Here is an 8,664-nt window from a genome sequence, read left to right on the forward strand (position 1 = left end):
CAACATAAGTCTTGCTAGCGCTAATCAAATACAATTTTATGTTTATCAATTCAGTGTAACTTGTTTTATGTGACACACTTGGGGAACAAAAAAAAAGTCGTATTTATCAGGGTGTCGGAACACTCAGGTTTTTTTTGCAGGGACAGGTATATTTTTGTACCATGAAAATGTGTTGGTTAAAGCAGGATAATGGAATACTCATATATCGGATAAGACAGCTTACACTTTATCAGTTTTGTTTCTTTATTATTATGAGGTTGACTTCATACAGGAACTTCTGAGGAAGAACTCTACTTTCCGCTATATAGATGATGTTCTTTCACTAAATAATTCATGTGGTGACTTTGTCGAATCCATCTATCTCATTGACCTAAGGATACAACAGAAACAGTTACGTCGGCCTCATAGCTTGGCTTACATCTAGAAATTGACAATGAGGGTCGATTGGAAACAAAACTTTACGACAAAAGAGATGATTTCAGCTTTCCAATTGTGAACTTTTCATTTCTAAGTAGCAACATTTCAGCAGCACCTGCATACGGTATATATATCTACTAATTGATACGATATTCACGTGCTTGCATTTCCTATCATGATTTTCTTGATAGAGGGTTATTGCTCACAAGGAAACTATTAAATCAAGAGTTCCAAATGGTGAAGTTGACATCATCTCTTCGTAAATTTTACAGACGCCATTACGAGTTGGTTGACCGTTATGGAATAACCGTTTCACAAATGATAACGGATATGTTCCTTACGTCGTAACTACAGTCCCCTTTCATAAATGTGACCTGCCGAATTAGCCTATTTCCCGGATTTGTTATCTCATAAGCAACACGACGGGTGCCACATGTGGAGCAGGATCTGCTTACCCTTCCGGAGAACCTAAGATCACCCCTAATTTTTGATGGGGTTCTTGTTGTTTATTCTTTATTTTCTATGTTGTGTTATGTGTACTAGCAAACTAACAAAAGTCTGAAATGGCCTATATTTGTACTCGACTGTATTGAATTGTACTCGACAAGCCTGAATTGGTCTGAAATTTACTTGATAATACTCGACTGTAGTCTGAACCATACTTAACAGTCTGGATTTGTACTTACCCATTTTATACGAGTCTGAACCATACTCGACGTAGTCTGAACCGTACTCGACCTAGTCTGAACCATACTCGACCTAGTCTGAACCATACTCGACCTAGCCTGAACCGTATTCGACCTATTCTGAACCATACTCGACCAATGTTTAACCAACCTAGACCTATTCTTTGTTTCTATCAACTGAATTTTATCAATTTAGGAAATATTTTTTTAATAAAAATGAAATTTAAACAACAACTTGAAATTTAGTTGAGTTAAGTTAATAATGCAGTGAATGTATTTTTTATATTAATATATAAAAAATAGTATAAAAAAACAACTGAATAAATTTTAAAAAATTAGACCTCTATTGTTTTTTTTTTTATTATTAAACCAAGAATTCAATATAATCATGATAATAGAATTTCCATAGCAATCCTTATTAACCTTTTCAAAAAAGGAAATGTGTTCTAAAGTAACAGTAAAAATTTCTTTCAATTAATTTAAGTAATTTTTGTCAAATTGAAGACATGGCATACTTAAAGCAATTTAATATGGTCTAATTACCTCAGTACGTGTGTGTTTTACAGGTAAAAAGAAAGCCCTTTGAATAAATGTTATTTATAATTTAATAGCTCTTACCAGGTGTGATCTTAGTTATGAGTTTGCCCAAAGCAGAGGTAATACTTTATATTTCACCACTAATCAGACAATTATTTTTATTTATTTAATTTTATCCCATTTTGATATAAATTATATATAATATTTTTTATACTAAATATAATAATAGATATAGTTGTAATATAAGGTTAAACAATTTATAAATTTTGTTGGCTGTTGTTATATATGTCAGTTAAAAAGAAATTTATTTTGACAGTTAAAAAGTAGAGGTTATTTGGTCTAGTATGGTTCAGACTGGTCGAGTATTGTTCAGACCTTTGGTTAAGTATGGTTTAGACTGGAAAAGTAGGTCGAGTACAGGTCGAGAAATGGTTAAGACTGTTTCAGACCGGTCGAGTAATAGTTCAGACTATTTTTAACGGCAAAGATTAGGGTCAAGTACGATTCAGTACAGTCGAGTATGGTTCAGACTGGCGTCGAGTAATGTCAAGTACAAGTCAGACCAATTCAGACTGGTCGAGTAAAAATCAGTCCAGTCGAGTACAGATATAGGCCATTTCAGACTTTAATGGTTTGTATATTAGGACCTGTATCAAGGAGTAAGAAACTTGTCAACATTTAAGTTAAGCACTAATTATAAGAATTTTTGCATAGCAATATAATATTTCCCACAGAAAGTAACCAAAAGTTAGCGTGCAATAAATTCTATTATTGCATAGCAATATAATATTTCCCACAGAAAATAACTAAAAGTTAGCGTGCAATAAATTCTAATATTGCACTAGTGCAATAAATCTTCAAAAAATCATGACGTCATCAATGACAAACTCTTAGTTTAAACCAATTTTTACTTTCAAATATTATATTGCTATACAATAAAAGGGTTATTGCATGAATATTGGCGTATATTGTCCCTCATAGAACATATATTGCACTCGCAAGCTTGTGCAATATAAAATTCTACTCATGACAATATTCATGCAATAACCCTATATTATAACTACAATTGCACAATAGTAATCACTTTACCATAAGTTATTATAAAAAAGAAGATGTGGTATGATTGCCAATGAGACAACTATCCACAAAAGACCAAAATGACACAGGCATTAACAACTATAGGTCACCGTATGGCCTTCAACAATGAGCAAAGCCCATACCTATTGCTTGGTGTCAAGGTAAAGAATCTCAAATTTGATAAAAATAATTAAGCATGTATTCTTCATTTTGTGGTTTAAAGTTTCTTTAGACAAGTAAGATGCTGAAAGAATATAATATACAGATATAAACAATACCAAATTTTCACATTATTTTTTCAAAATGGTCTCTAGGCTTCAAATTTGCAATTTCTTTAATGAAAAATGCACAAAAAAAACTACCTGTAACACTTCGGTTTTGTACATTTCATGAGCAGGAGATTATATAATTTAGTCAAATACAAACTTATAACTCCATAAAAGTATCGTGCTTAAGCCTTTACATAAATTTCAAGAAAATCAACCAAAAACTGACCAAAAAAGGACTCATTTTTGCGGAGTTATCTCCCCTTCCAATGTTAATATGAAGTTAATATGAAATATAAAATGCCACTTTTGAGTTTTCCTCAAGTTAGATTTTATGGGACTTTTTTCTGTGTATATAAAGGGCATAACGCTATAGATTAGAACTGAAACATTTTCTGTTTTAATTAGTTTGAGGTTAACCGTTTCCTCCATAATGACGCTTTTTGACCCCACCCCCTTTACTCCATAATGACGCCTTTTGACGCCTGTGTATTACCTCAGTTGAAATGCATTGACTACAAAATGTCTGCATATTAAAAAAGACTTTAAAAAAAGGATATTCATGAGAATATCTGACTTGAATTTCATTGATGAAATGTTCGTTTTCACAATGCATTAATACTTTAAACCTGATGATTTTTTTTATTGAAAAAATCCTATGCGAATCAAGTATGTAAAAAAAAGTTCCATGGAGGAAAGGGTTAAATCTTAGTTAGACTGGACTACAAATTGTTTATGATTTTGTAAAAAAAAAAAATTTGTCACTTCTAACTATTAACATGGATAATTTTCAAACTTGCCCACAACAAGAATCAAAATTTGGAACTCTATGACCTCAAATTTTAAAATAAATCTTGGAAACTACATGTACATGATTTACCGAGTTTGACAAGAGAGCAAAATTATCAAATAAACTAGGCATCATTTTAATATAAACATACCTCTCATCACAAAATTATTCATTGACTACTGCTCCTCTGTGCTCATATGCACATAAATCAATATGACAATCTATGAATCCACTATATAATCTAGACAGCAATGACCCAAATGAATTCTGTTCTGTTGCTTATCTTCTCCTACTTCTAAAAGTACTTGTACTTGTATATTCATTGAAAATGCTAAAAGAAATAATGTTTAATGAAATGTAGTTATAATATCTGCCAAAATTGCATTTAATATTTGATCTTGCAAAATTGGCTTAGTTTTGATCTTTTAAACTAAACCAACAAACTTTCCCTGAAAAAAAAGGATAGCTCTTCTTAACCTGGTAAACATTTTAACCGCAGGTCAAATTTGCTCTGAATGCTTTAGTTTCTGCTTTCAGAGGTACATGCATTAGTCAAAAACTGCATTTTACCCCTATGTCTATTTTTAGTCATGTTGGTATGTTAGTTAGCAAGAGGGGTCATCCGACACATATTTCTAACTAAATAAGTGTAATTTAGTGGTTCGATTTGTCTTATGTTGCTGTTTATCTTATTTTTTTTTTGTTCTGTTTTTTATATCTTACATTGTATAAATCAGTCTCTTAGTTTTCTTGTTTGAATAGATTTACAAATTTGTGATTCTCATATAGGGTCCTTAAAAACTGAATATGCAGTATTGGCTTTGCTCATAGTCATTGTTGAAGGATGTAAAGTGACCTATTGTTGTTAACAGTTAACTTCGATGTCAATTGATTTCTGGTGGGGAGGTTTCTTTTCTCGTTAAACAATATTTTATTTTGAAAATAATTATGTAATTTAAACATTATTATCATATGAATTACAATATGATTTATAAGTGGAAAAAAGTGAATTTACACTTTTAAAAATTCCTCTATTTTCTCATTCACTATCACCATGATCACCACATTTTTTGTATTTTTATATTAACATTACGTACATGTAAAGCAGACCTTTCACCTTCTCAAGGAGTCCACTTCCCATGTACAAGAGGAGGCCTAAACAGCTTGATTTTGAGTCAGCTAAAAAAAAGTTCAAATAGATTATGATACACTAAATAAATACATAAATTACATGTACATAATAATTTAATAATAAATATGAATCCACAATCATGGTTTCATCTTTATGACACATCAATTTAAATCAATCGATATCATGCATCTGCATTGGCTAGAGGTACATGTACATGTATAGGGAGAGGGATGAGATCTCATAAACATGTTTAACCCCACCTGAATTTTGCGCCTGTCCCAAGTCAGGAGCCTCTGGCCTTTGTTAGTCTTGTACTATTTTTAATTTTAGTTTCTTGTGTACAATTTGGAGTTTAGCATGTTTAGTATGGCGTTCATTATCACTGAACTAATATATATATTTGTTTAGGGGCCAGCTGATGGACGCCTCCGGAATTTCTTGCTGCATTGAAGACATGTTGATGACCTTCTGCTGTTGTCTGCTTTATGGTCGGGTTGTTGTCTCTTTGACACATTCCCCATTTCCATTATCAATTTTATGTATATATTAAATTTTTATAACAGTGTTTTCTAATTTCTGGGTAGTCTAGTAGTCCAAATTATTATGACGTCTTGAAAGGCTATTATTATTATTTTTTGGACGCTTTACTCTAATGACTAATTATGTAAGGCGTCAAATAAAAAAAAATGTAATAGCCTTTCAAGAAGTCGTAAATATTTGAACTAGGTAGTCTAGATAAGTACAAATTTATGTAAATAAGGGCATTTATTTTTTATATAAATTAAATATTAATTATATTCATTTGGATTTTACCCAAGTCATGCAAGTTGGGCAAGGCCATTCTTTGCAGGAGTATATTTTACAGATTTTAACCCTTTTTATAAGTAGGGCAATTTTTTTTTAAAGCAGAACGAGTTGGTAAGGAAGCCACCACTTGACTTTTATGGGGTGGGGGCAACGATAAAAATGTTATCCTGCATTTTTTCTAAAAAGATGACAGAACTCCAGTTCCGCATATTTTTCAAATAACATCCAAGCACCCCCAACACAGGCACTTGTCTCAGAAGAAAAATCCTATATACCTTAATGTGTTATATTAAGGTATATAGGGAAAAAAATTTCTGAGACAAGTACCTGTGACCCCCCACCTCCAATAAAACTCGCATGGTAGCTCCCTTAACAAGAGTGGGACATTTTTAGAAAGGGAGACGTGTTGTTAAAAAAGTAGGCCGTTTTGGCAGTGGGTCGAGTTGACTTACGTCCGTTCTTGCCAATCTTCTGATCTGTGTCAGACTGATTTTCGGGTTTGCATGCGATGAAATTTATAAAAAGCGACCTCATACAGGCATGCGCCGGAAAGTAATCCTCAAAAAGTTGATGGTATTCCGTACTAAAGAAGAGGAAGAAGAAATGTTTGTTCGTGAAAAGTATACCACTAGCATCTTCTTAAATATGTGCATGATAATATTTACCTTTCGGTGCGCTTTCCAAGTACAAAATAGCGGGTATGTAATCCATCAAAAAGAAACACAACTTTCTTGTTTGTGTGCGTTTCGTTCCCCGGTTTCTTCAAGTTAATCGACAAGCAACCCATTTCAATTTATCTGTTTATAATAACTTGTTGATCCAACAGTTTTGAAAAACCAGAGGTCCTCGTATTATCTATCAGACTAGTATATATCTTTCCATTCTTTTTAACTGTAAAACATGAATTCAGCAGCAGACGAGCGTCCATGGATGAGTTGCGTCATAGTGTAAAAAACGGAGACGGTGATTTTTCCGTGTTTTCGTATTCCACTTGTCAAGCTTTCGAGAATACATTTACGATAATTTACGTATATGATTGAGAGTTAGTCCGGAACCCGGTCTGGAATCAAGAATGGGGATTTAAGTATTGAAAATAAATACAAAAAAGTTCAGAAGTGGTACACTGAGTATTTTAAAATAGGCCTCTGTTATAAACAAGGATTTGTCTACAAATCAGTCACGGCGGCTTTATATAAAACTATGAAGAAATGAATCGGAGACATAGGCCTACATGACATTAACATACATCAGTGGCGGATCCAAGGGGGGTTCTGGGGGTTGGACCCCCCTTTTTGGGACGATCAATGCATTTGCAGGGGGACATATAGTTAGAACCCACCCCTATACCCCCATTTTGTAGCCGTCCCGCTAAACCACACGACCACCTGGGCCTCACAATAATAAAGTTTTCGGTGGCGTGTGTTACCTTTCCTCGTCAGTTTTAATCTTTTAATCTAGCGTCGTACTACAGTACATGATATATAAGCCATGGAGATGTTATTGTTACAAATTAATGCAAGATACAGTCACAGAAAATAATTATATGTATAAGAACGTCTAAGTCAGTGACAACTCTACAACAGATTTATCCATCGGATCACCAGCAATGATGGTGATACATGGCTGTATATATATATATACACAATCTTTATGAATTTGGTATGATATATATGTCTGTATGTTTGTCATGTTTGTGTAAAACCAATGTGTATTGTTTTGGTATCAATCCTATGATTTTGGATTTCAAACCAATAAAAAAATACTGACTTACTTACTATACACATCCTAGCTTAAATCAGAGAAGAATGAAAGTCTTGGACACTTATTATGGGCGGGGGAAGAAAGGGGGGGTCACTTATGTATTCATTTAAGTGCAATCAAAATTTTACCAATCGGACAGACTCAGCGACCTTCAGTTAAAAATTCGTGTCAAGCTCTTTTGTAATCATGATTATAAGGAAACATCTTATAAGTTTTCCTACTGTCTCCTTGATTTACTCGATACAATTAAGATTCTAATAATAGCCAGTGCTACATTATCAGCCTGATAGATCCTTGAAATGGCTAAATTTTGGACTTGATCATCAATTGTTCCAAGGTGAAACAATATATTTTGTTTTAGAATTCTCCTCCTATATTCAACGTAAGGCTCACAAGATCTTGTGGACGACATCAAATGTTCAATGTGGAATAAACAAAACTTAATTAACATAGTTTAATTTTCACTGCCCCCCCCCCCCCCCCCCCCCCCACCACCACCACCACCACCTTCTTTACTTAATTTTGGAAAAAATTATAAATGATTGAATATACATGTAAAATTTATGTGGGATAAGCAAAACTTGCAGCACTGTTTACCCATCCACCACACCCCTAAACTATTTGATTTAATTTTGTTTTATCCTACATTGATCTTTTGATGTCGTCAGTGTGTCCCTTATGTTATCATGTTTGTCAATATGTCGATTGAAATCAAAATTGTACTTACTAAATTTGCAATTGAGATGTAGGTTGCCAAATTTTGAGAAGCCACGGGAAGTTCCGAACTGTTCACTAGTACATGGCATGACTAGTGAGGCCTGTTTTTTTAACGGTCAGTGCACCCCCCCCCCCCCCAATCCCCTTTATAAAAATTTCTGGATCAGTCAGTTTATGTTCAATGGTTACCGGCATTATTCTACATACATTGATTCTGAGACTACTTTAACATATATACATTCTAAGGACTTTAATATATTAAAGGGCGGGTATAAGGGACGAAGTAACACCATGTGACTATTGCATTGGTTGTTGTGATTAAAACACGATAAGAGTGTTTCCTTCCCCCTGCATTTTATGATCCTCATTGAACAGTAGAAACTACTTCAGCAGTTCAGACATTAAACAATCTGAAACTTTTCAGGTACTTTCTATATGCTCATGTGCAATTTCTTGTTAGCATAGTTGTGTACT

At 33.5% G+C, this 8,664-nt stretch overlaps 1 long non-coding RNA gene across 1 annotated transcript; it reads right to left on the reverse strand.

Annotated features, from left to right (window-relative positions):
* Nucleotides 1-3,787: 3,787 nt before the first annotated feature.
* LOC143084372 (uncharacterized) lies at nt 3,788-6,683 on the reverse strand. The gene is made up of 3 exons (XR_012981035.1): nt 6,378-6,683; nt 4,871-4,952; nt 3,788-4,104 (listed from the first exon to the last, which is right to left on the reverse strand). It is a non-coding gene; the product is annotated as an uncharacterized LOC143084372 (long non-coding RNA).
* Nucleotides 6,684-8,664: the final 1,981 nt, after the last annotated feature.

Source organism: Mytilus galloprovincialis, chromosome 7, assembly GCF_965363235.1.
Source record: "Mytilus galloprovincialis chromosome 7, xbMytGall1.hap1.1, whole genome shotgun sequence".
Taxonomy (NCBI): Eukaryota; Metazoa; Mollusca; class Bivalvia; order Mytilida; family Mytilidae; genus Mytilus; species Mytilus galloprovincialis.